This window comes from Myxine glutinosa, chromosome 6, assembly GCF_964187855.1.
Source record: "Myxine glutinosa chromosome 6, kmMyxGlut1.1, whole genome shotgun sequence".
Taxonomy (NCBI): domain Eukaryota; kingdom Metazoa; phylum Chordata; class Myxini; order Myxiniformes; family Myxinidae; genus Myxine; species Myxine glutinosa.
In genome coordinates, this window is record NC_136266.1 from 89050669 (window position 1) to 89065668 (window position 15000).

Below are 15000 nucleotides of genomic sequence, written 5' to 3' on the forward strand. Positions count from 1 at the left end.
CCTGCATGAAAAGCAGCCCAAACGGTCACCCCGAAACCTCCAGCTTGGACTCTTGGCACTATACAATCTTTGTTGAAGGCTTCATGCACTTGTCTGCGCACTCGGACGTGGCCATCTTGACGATAGACCAGAAATCTAGACTCGTCACTGAAGATCACGTGATTCCAGTGTCCTGGCTGCCATTGACGGTGCTCTCTGGCCCACTGCAATCGGCGCTGGCGGTGTTGTCTGGTCAGGCATGGCTTTCTCAGGGGACGCCTGGCACGATAGCCTGCTTGAACCAGTCGTTGGTTGACTAGCCTTCTGGATACAGGCACATTTGTCAGTTGCTGCCACTCAGCCCTAAGCCGATTAGCTGACTTGGTACGGCCATTGCGGACTAACCGGTGCAGCTGGCGATCATCCCTCCTTGTGGTTCTGTGGGGACGTCCTGGCCTCGGTATTGGAGTAGGGACACCCTTCTAAGCATTTAGTTGCAGGATCTTTGACACCTGACCTTGAGTGATGCCATACTGCCGAGCAATAGCACGCTCTTTCATGCCGTAATTTCGTAAAGCCACCACTCCATGACAAACAGCATTGTCGAGTTGACGGACCATCTCCAGAGGAAGCGGCAATAAATTTTGAAGATGTGCAGCAGTTGTTTTCCACTAATACAGAATGCAACAACCCTTGTATACCCGACTGTGAAGCCAATCGTCAAATGCACCTGTCCGTACATTTTGCCACGCCACCTGTGATATAATCCTGTTGTTGACTTCTTGCTGCGACAGACAATCAGTGACATGGTTCTTTTAACAAAGAAATCACCGAAGCGTGAAAGAAACTCACCAGATTGATATACCGAGTTCAGAAAGTAAACCCAAGTCAAGAAAAAAAAAAAATTCCTTATTAAATGCCAAGTCTGTATATATATATATATATATATATATATATATATATATATATATATATATATATATATATATATATATATATATATATATATACATATATATACAGTGTCTATCAAAAAAAAGGTAATCCGAATTCAAGGGGTTAATATGCAAAGGTTATTTATTTTGACAATTTACATGTGCTTTACTAATTAGGAGGAGATCCTCAGCTTTCCATTGATACCTTCCATGCATCATTGCTGTCACACATGACCGAGTGCATGTTCATTGAAAATGACAAGTTCAAATCGCATTTTTACAAGTTTGGCTAATCGAGGCAAGTCAGGATAATTGGTGCAAAATGAACGTCAGATGTGAACTTTTCTCAGGAATGATTGGCCTTTATGCACCCACACCTTCAACATGTCCTCCTCCCCTTTCAACACAAAGCTCACAGTGGCGGAGCATGCCCTGAACTGCTCGTCTCACCATAGCCGTGTCATTGCGCAAAGCATCCACTTCATGTCGAATACGGCCCTGCAATTCGTCAAGATCACGGGGAGGAGTTGCGAACACCTTGTTCTTTAAATGTCCCCAAAGGAAATAATCACATGGTGTGAGGTCAGGTGATCTTGGCGGCCATTCCACCGCATGGTTGAGGGCGATGAGTCGGTCTCCAAAGAGTTCCCTCAGTCGATCTGAGACAGCAATAAGACGATGTGCGGGGGCGCCGTCTTGGGCCCACCAGAGATATCTGAAGACACCACAAACCTGTCGCTCAAAGTTCTCCTCCAGCTGCGGTAAAACTTCATCATTGATCATCTGCAGATACCTGTTACCATTGACATTCCTTTGAAAGAAAAATGGTCCGAATTGAAAGAAAGAATTTCCGATCGCCCAGTGCGCCTCCGACCAGAATCCCCTTGTTTTGGTTGAGGCTAGTGCCTTCCACAAAGTCCCAACCAAACAGTCCACTTTTGTCGATTCATGTTGGTGTCAAAATTAAGTTCTGGGGGTTGTCCTGTCGGTGCATATTCAAGAACATTATGGGTATTGACCTTGCCATCCATGGCGAAAGCAGCTTCGTCGCCGATTACGAGATACCGCAGGAAATTGACATCTGCTTCGCAACGTGCTATCAACCATCCGGGAAGCACCAGCCTCCTGGCAAAATCCCCTGGCGTAAGTTGATGCCGATGTGAATCCGATATGGATGTTGGTGGAGGTCCAGTCTTGTGATTCGGTTGAATGTTGACGAAGGCAATCCCGTCCCATTTCGTCTTGCGCTGGTATCCCTCGGATGCTCCAAAACTTGCTGCCTCACTGCTGCAATGTTCATTTCCGATCGCCTAGTGCGCCTCCTACCAGAATTCCCCTTGGTTTGGTTGAGGCGAGTGCCATGCTCTTGGTATTTTCTAACATTCGCCCAGATGGTTTTGGCTGCTGGAGGCCCCCGTTCTGGGAAACGTTCCTTGAACGCATCACGAGTTTGCTGCAAACTTCCAGTTTGGTGAAAGGTTGTAACCACGAAGGTCCGCTGTTCAGTCGTAAGTTGAACCATCTTTTCAATGACTCAGACTGTCTCTAAAGCCATACACTGTAGGCCCATCTTAAATACCCATCTTAAACGAAGGACGACGTAACCGACGATTACCAGACCAGCTTAACAATTTTACATAAACAACTTGGCAGTCGACAAGTAATGCGTCCATTTCAAACTGTCTTGCACCGATTAGCCAAACTTGTAAAAATGCGACTTGAACTTGTCATTTTCAATGAACATGTACTCGGTCATGTGTGACGGCAATTATGCATGAAAGGCATCAATGGAAAGCTGAGGATCTCCTCATAATTGATAAGCCACATGCAAATTGTCAAACTAAATAACCTTTGCATATTAACCCCTTGAATTCGGATTACCTTTTTTTTGATATGCACTGTGTGTATATATATATATATATATATATATATATATATATATATATATATATATATATTGTTGCGAATATGGAATTTGGCCTCCATATCCGCTTGTAAATATTCCCCTATTTCCCCAATACTCCCCAACTATCCCCAATCCCCCATTCCCTAGTCCCATTGTCTGTAAACAACAATCAGTAGAGCCGACCTTCCCCTTTTTCCCCCATTAAATGTCGTGCCCAGGTCCACCGCATCACACGTAGACAACTTTCGGACATCTTGCTAGTTATTCTTAGTCTATATCAGTTAAGGACTCGTTTCCATTAATTCTGACTCTTCGTTGCACCAGAATGTGATTATATGGCACCAGTAGTGAGTTTAGGACCTTTCCCATACCTCCTTCCATCTTCTTCCCCAAACAACAACTACAACTACAACTACAACAACAATTACAACAACAACGACGCTGCGCGGGGGGAGTGTGCGTCATCACACCGGCTCGGTTAGCCGCCATTGACAATGCGCGCCGGACCATGCGCTCCACGGGGTTACCACGAAGGGGTTCCTTGTCAGTCCCCCGTCAAGGGCGGAGCCGGTAACCCCCCCCCGCACGCACCCAATGAGAGGCGACGTGCCGATTCCATCTGGGGCGGAGCTAACGAGCCGAGGGCGTGTCACTCCCCGCCGGAGATACGAAGCGACTCGCCGGATGTGAGGTCAGATGCGCCCCCAGCCTGGAGAGAGAAGTTGCCACGTACGAGCGCTGAATACCTCCCCGCATCTCTGGACCGGACCGAGTCGATTCTGACCTTTGAGCCCAGGTGCACCTGGAGCCATCGATCCTGCCTTTCCTAGCCATCAAACCCCGTGTGAGTCAGCCTTTTGTCCCGTTTATCTGTCGTCTGTTGGGAATAATATAAGAGTGTGTCTAAGTGCTTATCTTACTATGCTGTCCCTCTGGTAGTTGTAATCTAACCTTCCGTAACAATATAACCTCCTCCGGAGGTCTTGAGAACTGAACCCTGGTGTCGTGTCATTTGAATCCCAGCTGTGTGCCTTTTCCTTCATTGACCTAGCGTAGCGCGATTAGTCAACGTTCGGGTATAATCGGGTAACTTGTGCAGACGTGGTCATACCAAAACCGCTCGGTAAATAACATCTAAGCCACGTCTGTAACAATATATATATATATATATATATATATATTTATATATATATATGTATATATATATATATATATATATATTTATATATATATATGTATTATATATATATATATATATATATATATTTATATATATATATGTATATATATATATATATATATATATATATTTATATATATATATGTATATATATATATATATATATATTTATATATTTATATATATATATATATATATATATATATATATATTTATATATTTATATATATATATATATGTATATATATATATATATATATGTATATATATATATATATATATATATATATATGTATGTATGTATGTATGTATGTATGTATGTATATACAGTCAGTCATGTGAAAAAGTAAGTACACCCCGTGTAAAGTTTTGACTTTTTCAACATATTTCAACATACAGCTATTTGATCTTCATTTCAACAATATTGATAGATAAAGGTGATATAATATAACAAATATCATGAAACATTTACATTTTGTAGTCCATTGTATAATTTAAATAAACATTAATGCAAATTTTCGCATGTGGAAAAAGTAAGTACACCCTTGGCTCGAATAGGTGGTATTGCCCCCTTTGGCAGAAACAACCTCAAGTAGGCGTTTCTTATTTCTTATAACTGGGGTTTCTCGTTTCTTATAACTGGGGTTTCTTGCATACACACACAAAAAAAAAAAAAAAAAAAAAACCTTTAGAGGCCATTTTTCCCCGCAAAGCGGGGGTTGGCCTTTTTCGGGAACCGTGGTTGTTGTTGTTTTTCGGTCCCCTTTTTGAAGCAATGTTTTACGGCCGGATGCCCTTCCTGACGCCAACCCTTTTTGCCGCCTTTAACGACAAACAGGGAATTACCAGTGAACTGGTACTCAATTAGCCGACCTCGGAAGGATGACAGGCTGAGTCAACCCCCCTGGCGTTAATTCAGCGATCGACCGGGATTCGAACCCAGGATCCTAGGATCCTAAGCCGGCACACTAGCCACTAGCCCAACACCAGGGTTTCTTGCATACACAGCTCGTTTCAAATCCCCCCACAACATCTCGATTGGATTTAGATCCTGGCTTTGACTTGGCCATTCCAGAACCCTCCATTTCTTTCTTTTCAGCCATTCCTTGGTGGATTTACTGGTATGTTTAGGGTCATTGTCATGTTGCAAGGTCCACCTTCGGTTGAGCTTCAACTTTCTAACAGATGTCCTTACATTATCCTCAAGCACCCTCTGGTACAATGAAGAATTCATAGTGGATTCTATGATGGTGAGCTGCCCAGGCCCTGATGCAGCAAAGCTGCTCCAAACCATAATATTTCCACCACCATGCTTTACAGTTGGTATCAGGTTCTTGTGGTCAAATGCTGTCTTTGGTTTTCGCCAAACATGTCTTCTGGTACTGTGGCCAAATAGCTCTACCTTTGACTCATCTGTCCAGAGCACATTGTTCCAGAAGTGCTGGTCTTTGCCAAGGTGTTCATTGGCAAACTTTATTCTTGCCCTGATGTTCTTTCTGGACAGCAAAGGTTTCCTCTTGGCACACCTCCCAAGTAGATCAAATTTGTGCAGCCTCTTTCTCATGGTAGACTCGTTCACTTTGACATCAACAGTGGCAAGAGCTACCTGTAAGTCCCGTGATGACATTCTGGGGGTTATTCGAGACTTCTTTCAGAATCCTGCAGTCTGCTCTCGGGCTGAACTTGCTGGGGCGGTCTGGCCTGAACAAGTTGGCAGTTGTTTGGAATCTTCTCCACTTGTAGATGATCATCCGGACAGTCGAATGATTGATTTAAAATTGTTTGGAGATCTTTTTAAATCCCTTCCCAGACTCTTAGGCATCTACAACCTTCTTTCTGAAGGCCTCAGAGAGCTCTTTTGATCTAGGCATGGTGACACCACACACTTCAACAACAAAGAGCAAACCAAACTAAATGTCTGAGGTTCAAATAAGACAGGTTCCTCCAAGATTCTATCTAACGATGTTCTAATCATTTGCACCTGAGCTGGTGCACCTGATTCTCATTTTAGGTATTTGAAGTAGTGATAAATGTAGGGGTGTACTTACTTTTTCCACATGCGAAATTTGCATTTATGTTTATTTAAATTATACAATGGACGACAAAATGTCAAAAAAAAAAAAAAAAAAAAAAAAAAAAAAACACCTTTAGAGGCCATTTTTCCCCGCAAGCGGGGGTTGGCTTTTTTCGGTAACTGTGGTTGTTGTTGTTTTTTTCGGTCCCCTTTTTGAAGCAATGTTTTACGGCCGGATGCCCTTCCTGACGCCAACCCTTTTTGCCGCCAGTGTAAATGTAAATTTTGACTACAAAATGTAAATGCTTCATGATATTTGTTATATTATATCACCTTTATCTATCAATATTGTTGAAATGAAGATCAAATAGCTGTATGTTGAAATTTGTTGACAATGCGCGCCGGACCATGCGCTCCACGGGGTTACCACGAAGGGGCTCCTTGTCAGTCCCCCGTCAAGGGCGGAGCCGGTAACCCACCACCGTTTAGAGGCCATTTTTCCCCGCAAAGCGGGGGTTGGCCTTTTCGGGGACCGTGGTAGTTGTTGTTTTTTGGTCCCCTTTTTGAAGCAATGTTTTACGGCCGGATGCCCTTCCTGACGCCAACCCTTTTTGCCGCCTTCAACGACAAACAGGGAATTACCAGTGAACTGGTACTCAATTAGCCGACCTCGGAAGGATGACAGGCTGAGTCAACCCCCCTGGCATTAATTCGGCGATCGACCGAGATTCGAACCCAGGATCCTAGGATTCTAAGCCGGCACCCTAGCCGCTAGCCCAACACCAGGGATTTACTGTGTATATATATATATATACAGTTATATATATATATATATATATATATATATATATATATATATATATATATATATATATATATATATATATATATATATATATATATATATATATATATATATATATATATATATATATATATATATATATATATATACAGACTTGGCATTTAATATGGAATATTTTTTTGGTGGGGGTGAACTTACTTTTCAAGATGTCTTAGAACCAAAAGTTCATTGTAATTATGTTGAAAGTATTCTAGATTTTGTTAATGTGACCTTTAAAAGAAACAAAAACCACATTTGACATTTCGAAACAAATAAATTGATCTTTGAAAGTGATGTAAACTGATATCGAACTCAATTCATGGACAGTACTGTGTTAAACTTATGTACGTTTTCCAGAAGTATCTCTTTGTTTTGCACATTAGCCAAAAATTTTTTAAACAAAAACAAAAGTTAAATTATGACTGGGATTACGGACAGTAAAATTAAGTTCAGTACTTCGTGTAACCCCCACGAGCATTCAGGAGAGCACGTACACGTTGAGGCATGCTGTTCACGAGATTTGCCAAGGTTTGGACAGGAATCGCTTGCCATGCAGTGACAATAGCCTGCTGCAATTCACGCACAGAGGCAGGCTGCTGGTCCAAGTTGTCGATTTGACACGTTAATTCTGCCCACAAGTTCTCTATTGGATGCATATCCGGGGACATGGCAGGCCACTCCATATGCCCTACACCACGGTCAGTAAGAAAGTGTTGGATCATGCGAGCACGATGAGGCCGTGCATTGTCATCTTGGAAGACAAAGTTTCCTCGAAAGGCTGCACGAGCAAATGGAAGCAATGTTTCTTCCAGAATGGCCCTGTACTTGAACTGGTTCAGGTTTCCATTCAGAACAACCAGGTCAGTTTTGCCCCCTGCATGAAAAGCAGCCAAACGGTCACCCCACCACCTCCAGCTTGGACTCTTGGCACTATACAATCTTTGTTGTAGGCTTCATGCACTTGTCTGCGCACTCAGACGCGGCCATCTTGACGATAGACCAGAAATCTAGACTCGTCACTGAAGATCACGTGATTCCAGTGTCCTGTCTGCCATTGACGGTGCTCTCTGGCCCACTGCATTCGGCGCTGGCGGTGTTGTCTGGTCAGGCGTGGCTTTGTCAGGGGACGCCTGGCACGATAGCCTGCTTGATCCAGTCGTTGGTTGACTAGCCTTCTGGATACAGGCACATTTGTCAGTTGCTGCCACTCAGCCCGAAGCCGATTAGCTGACTTGGTACGGCCATTGTGGACTAACCGGTGCAGCTGGCGATCATCCCTCCTTGTGGTTCTGCGGGGACGTGCTGGCCTCGGTATTGGAGTCGGGACACCCCTCTGAGCATTTCGTTTCAGGATCTTTGACACCTGACCTTGAGTGATGCCATACTGCCGAGCAATGGCACGCTGTTTCATGCCGTAATTTCTTAAAGCCACCACTCCATGACAAACAGCATTGTCGAGTTGACGGACCATCTCCAGAGGAAGCGGCAATAACTTTTGGAGACGTGCAGCAGTTGTTTTCCACTAATACAGAACGCAACAACCCTTGTATACCCGACTGTGAAGCCAATCATCAAATGCACCTGTCCGTACATTTTGCCATGCCACCTGTGATATAATCCTGTTGTTGACCTCTTGCTGCGACAGACAATCAGTGGCATGGTTCTTTTAACAAACAAGTGAATCCTCTTGGATTGCGCTGAGGTTCGGGCATGGAATTTCGAGCCTCGATCATGGTTCGAGCCTCGATCTTGTATACAAAAATAATAATAATAATAATAAGAACCTTGGGCCGAATCTCGCGCTTCACCAGTGCGCGTGCGCGAATTTACGTCACGTCGGCAGCGAGAAGGGGTTCCCCAACACGAACCAATCAGGAACTGCCACGTCACACTTATATGATCTCAGAATTCCTGTGACAGGAATTCGCGTTACACTGGCTGGAAGTCATTCGCTAGAGGCGCTTCCTCAGCGCTAATAAATCAGCAAAGTGTAAAAGAAACGCACCAGATTGATATACTGAGTTAAGAAAGTAAACCCGTCAAGAAAAAAAAAGAAATTCCATATTAAATGCCAAGTCTGTATATATATATATATATATTTATATACACACACACACACACACACACACACACACACACACACACACACACACACTTCTTCTTCTTTTAGCAATAGATGCAAAAGTCTCATATAATGATCCAGATCATTGGGATACAAAATGTAAACTGTTCAGCCTGGCGGAGGTACATTATGTGTTCTGTCGTGTGCCGTTCTAGTTTATCTTGTGGCCGTCCCCGGAACCAAACAAACAATCTACCAAATAAATGTGTTTGTACAGATGTCTGTCCCCCTTCATTATGATGGGTTTCAAGGGCCAATCTGTTAACACGAATGTGTGTTCACTTCGGTCTATTTTTGTGGATAAAACAAACTCAAAAAACATTTTCCATAAAAGAGTAATTATGTCTCTTCTATTGGAAATGTAGATGGTGGCTTGCCAACCAAGCCTCAAGGGTGGTGTACAGACACGTTTTGGTTTTTTAAAATAAGAAAAATATAAGACACAGGGAAGTGAAATTCACTGCACTTTATGTGCAGCATACGCAGAGTAAAACGAGTGTTCATTTACACAAATTGGATGTCTAATATATAAAGATATAAGCACACCTGACACTAGGCCGAAGCTTCAGACTGCGGCACGCTCACGAGGCTGCACAGTCGAATAAACTGTTCCACCCCTTCATTTTTGATGGACTTTTTCTCGTATATTTATAACAGCCCTCGTAGCTCACATAATAGCAAATATCATTTTAAACTTACCTTGTACATTCATGAGCCCCAGATAAGTCCTTCCTATCAGTGTTGAGAAGCACCCAATCCAGACATATAAGCTTTGTGTATTTTCACATCATGAAGATGTCCTTTGCCGAAGAGTTGATTACCATTACTTGGTAATGATGCACAGCATCATCTTTCAAATTGTAGAGTCCATTAAATAAATCACCAAGCCTGCCATATTCACAGGTGGCACTCCCACAAGGTTCATTCACTGGTTGCGATCCGTCGGGAGTTGGTGTAGCAAATTCCCGTTCACCTGCCCACATGGTTGGGAGTTTGCAATACGGGCAGTTGTCTGTTCAGCGAGCTGAGAAAGTTTGCCTTGTCTCTTTGTGCAGAGGCACAGCCCTTTCTCTCAGGTACTTTTGCAAGTATTTTCGTATTCGTTTTGAAGCTTTTTGAGCCATTTGAACTTTATCTCACACATACAAACAATATACTTTATGTTTCCCCAAACACATCCGTTTCCTGGGTTTTCTGCAAGCACAATGAGCATGAGCATTGCGGGCTGGATTACGGCATTTTGAAAGTCGTGAATTAATGCTGGTAGACCGGTCAGCAAGTGTAACATCTGTCCAAAGAATGGCACACACATTGATTGATGTCTCGCCCTTGCCTGCTAAAGACCAGGATGATAGTTTATAGTTGGGCTGAGATTCAAACCCAGGCGAGACAGCTCAGAGGCAAACCCAGACTCTCACAATGATGCTACATAGTATTAAATATATACTCCCTCGTCATCTTTTAATAATATAGACCACCTAGAATATACAAAATTATGCAGAGGACATTATTGTCACTTGAAGTGAAGACTATTTTGATTTTATTGCTCTATTAATTGCCTGGACAACTCTATTGTCGTGCGAATCCCTCAAGGTTAACCCCAGGGACCGCGGAAGACCGAACGGATTTAACGGAGGCGACGACCAACTCGGATGCGGCTATAAAACGCGGGAGAAGAAGGGAAGAGGAAGATGTGGCAAAAGCACTTACCTTGGGCGAACCGACGGCAGCTCCGATCCTGCAGGGGAATTAACTCAAGCGAACGACAACCAAATTCAATGTACAAAAAGAAACACATTTATTCCAGAGCTCGATAACAAGGAACGCGACGGTAATCAAATAATGGTCCTAAGTTGGGATCCCACACACCTCACTTCGAATACGCCACACAGGGATGAATAACTAAAAGAAATCGTCGTGTAATGGTGATGTGGTGCGTCCTTATCTGTCCAAGTGCAGTGTCCGTTCAACGCGGCTCCAAACTCCGGCACGGAGGAACCCTTCGTCCGCTTCGCCCACGCTCTGCTAGGCCCGAGCCAACGCCCTCGCTCCGATCCCCTCGCCGTTCGCACACGAGGTCCCGCCCGTTCACAGCACCGAGCCTTGCTCCCGCACCACGCAGATGATGAACCAACGACCACCAGGACCTCTCAAGACCAAGAAGGGAAGCACAGAGACAAGCGACCAGCGAAGAAGCCCAGAGCGAAGAGGAAACCACGAGCGCGAGGAAGCCAGGAGAGAGCTGCTTGCTAAGAGCTGCTGAAAATGTCGTGCCGCGCCCCCTTTTGTAACCTGGGTTATGACGTCGGTCTCGGCGCGCCACCCAATCAGCGCCTCATAGCTTCCTGCCGTTCACCGAACCTTCCAGCGCCTTCTCTCCAATGAACCACCTCCTTCTCTGTTGCGTCTTCGCGCCTCCCACCCTGATTGGCTGGAGGTTCGTGCCTTCCACGCCAACCAATCACACGTTCACTGTAGCGTGGTTATAGCTCGTGCCACTCGATGTTGCTAGGCCTGCCGGAGGTGTGGCCGGCGGCGGCCATCCGGCAGTGCCCCGATCTGGCTTCCTGCCCTGCCCGTTCTTCTTCCAAAGTCGTTGTGGTAAGGGAGGGGAACTAATTAATGTGTGCACTAAGGACCTATTTAAGTGTTTATATGGCTATGCATTGCCATAAGGGACAAAGGTTTGGCGACAGGGACGACGACGAACAAATGAATCTTATCCATAATCCCTTGACTATTTAGCACGTCCTGCTCCCTCGGAGCGGAGACATCAATACAGCTTATCCCGACAAACCGGACTACACATGGAACTTATTACAGGGTAGATTCCCTATCGCGACAGTCAAATACCTACCTATACAGATCTACCTGACTAGATATTCCTTTACCCCACCGACATAACACTATTCATACATTTTTAGGTATTTCTCTTTCTCTTTCTCTTTCTCTTTCTCTCTCCTTTGTCCACATTTTATGAAGAATAAAATATAAATTTGCTGCCTCACAACTCTTCTTTCTCCGTTCCTCTTCAATGCGCTATTAAAATTCACTCTTCAACTCGTATAATGTTCCTGTCAATCATCTGGAATCGGTCACCCTTACCACCGTCCATCAGCATGGTTTTTTCTGCAGCTTTGCACTTCTTTTATTTTTTGCCTTTTCACCCACTCGTGCACCACCCTGTGATTCTTGGAATTCACAATATTGAGCTGTGTGTGGATCCGGAGGGTTTTTCAGTTGCCTTTGTGGGATAATTAGAACACTGCTCTACTTTTCCGTCGTTTAATATTCGCTGCTATGAAAGAAACTACTTATTTGCAGCAAACATAAACATTTCCTAGTTTAGTTAATTGTATCGTTTTATTGGACTATTTATCTTATTAAAGCCTCTTTGCTTAACGACTCTCTCTTGCATTTGGTTAATACTTGTCTTTAGGCCCAAACGGTGACCGAATTGCAAAAATATTTCATATACTTTTGAAAGGCGTTAACACAATCCCCGCAGTTATATATACACAAAGAATTAAGTTAAGCACCCCTACACAACGAATTAAGGTAAGCACCCCCTAATATATATTCTTTGTGTATATGTATACATTGGCATATATTCTAAGGTATGTGAGATCAAATAATGATTGGTATGACATTAGCAATTATCCATTGATGACATTGAGTGATCAAAGTGAAAAAAAGTGATTGGTTGAGTCAGTGATCCGATCACGTGGGTCCTACACACGTTATTGACGCAAAGATCGCTAGAGGTCTTCTCAGAACAATGACTGTACGTTAGAAAACATAAACGTCATCCACACTGTCCGTGATGGACCTATAGCTCCATACTTAAATTGAGGTGAAAATATGCCTAAAATTCCCAAAAAATTTCACCTTAAATTATTCAGAATAAAATATTGAAAACGGCATGATTGTTATGTTTTTATGTGACCATAATATCACTTCTCCAGAAAATATAGCAATATCATGGGTATATTACACTGTTTTGACGACAACAAACTTGTAATGTGCGAGGTTGTAAAAAAACGGGGGGGGGGTGCTTAACTTAATTCTTTGTGTATATATATAAAAAAAACCCTGTTGCATTATTTCTACAAACTTTAAAAAAAAAAAAATTCGCGACGCAGTCTTTCCACAATTACAACTTTCCAACAAAATTACTACACACCCTTATTCTATAGTAGGCTATAAATACATTGTCACACTCGAATATATTGTTGTGGGAAAATCCATATAAATATATTAAGGATAAATATAGCTCCAGGCGAATATAAACACAAAGTCATAGAATCCATCATTGCTGTAAGCATCATTCTAAGTATCATTACTTAAGCAAAGCCGTGGAATCCATCATTGCTGCTGACACCGTCTTTCCTCTTTTAGAACAGACTGATCTCTGGCCATCAGTATGTAATTCTGGCCAGGTCACTCAACTCTGAAAATGCTGCTGCTTCACTGTCAGCAGTAGTTGGAAGCCCCAAATCTCAAAAAGAGGTCAGGACAAGATCTCTCTGGATACATATCGGACATTTGATAGTTTTTTTTTTTTTTTTTGTATACTGAATCGAGGCTCGTGAAAGAGCTAACATTTACTTCACAAACAAATCAACCAGACAAACAAAATATATAAGAAGAGGGAGCGGAAGACAAGATGGGGAGAGAAGGGGAAGCACACAAACACAACATTTGAGAGCAGGGTGATGTGTGGGAGGGAGAGGGCTTGGGAGGAGGAGGTGTGGGAAGGGGGGGGGGGTGGGAGAAGTATAAAACACAAGGACACCAAGGACTTCCAGGACAGAAGTTGGTATTTTAAAAAAGTGGAATTGGGGTGAAATTAGCGGGGGTAGAAAAGATCAAGATTTTGGATGGGGGAAGATAAGAGATGGTGGTGAACAGCTGTTTTAAAGACCTGGAGGGTAGAGTGGGATTGAAGAGAGTGAGGGAGTTTGTTGCAGAGGCGGGAGAAAAGAGGAATGAAGGAGTGAAGGTGAGCAGAGAGTCTTGATTTTGGCAGTTTAACCATAAGAGGGTTGCAGGCAGATCTTGTGCGACCTGTAACTGTAGTTTGGCATTCTGCTCCGTTTGCCATTCCTGCTGCCTTCATTCCTGGATTTCTGACTTCCTACATTCATACGATCAGTGTCTTGTTATCAATGGAACCTTCTTCTTTCCTCTCCCAATAGAGGTTGAAGTGTCTCACGGCATTGTCTTGGGCCCACTATTGTTTCTCATCTACATAAACTACCTCTCCAATGCTCTTGAAAGCCATCTTCATTTTGCAGATGACCACATGATGTCATACAATACCCCCATCCCACTGACAGAAATACATCTCTTTCTGCTGCTCTTGTATTAATAACATATTGGTCTGATAAATGTAACATGCCTGTCAATTCTGGAAAATCTCAGTCTTACCTTTCATTTATGGAACGATCGTCAAATGAACCCACCAATCTATGTATATGGGTACCCACTAGAAGACGTTCTTCTACATCTCATATTGAACCATTTTTGAGCTTCTACATCTCAACGTCAGCCATGAAATCTTCTCGACTGTCGACATCGCAAAGCTGGCCTCCAAAGCCAGCCGCATACTTCTCTATATTTGCTTTTGACATCATTAGTAGTTCCAAGCACTTCCTTTAAAAATCAAAACTACTGACAGCCTGCTAGGTCTTTGTCCACCAGCTCTTTGGTGTGCTGCTCTCTCTCCCCTGAAAGTGTACGACATCCCAGCAGTGGGATGCCCTGGAATCAGTGGAAATTAAAGCTCTCAACATAATTGACATCTCCCACAGTTAGATCTAAACACAAGATTGATTGCTTTCACATCCTCGGTAGTTTGGTGGCCTCTGTTTTTTTACCACCTTTCTCTGGTTCAGCTTCCTCTGTTCTGTCAGCCATCAGATATTCTCCTGCAACTACATATGCAGGTGTTGAGTGACTCATTTCTGGTTAAACCCCCAAAATTTATGTTTACCACCTTCCACAACTCTTTTGCTCCT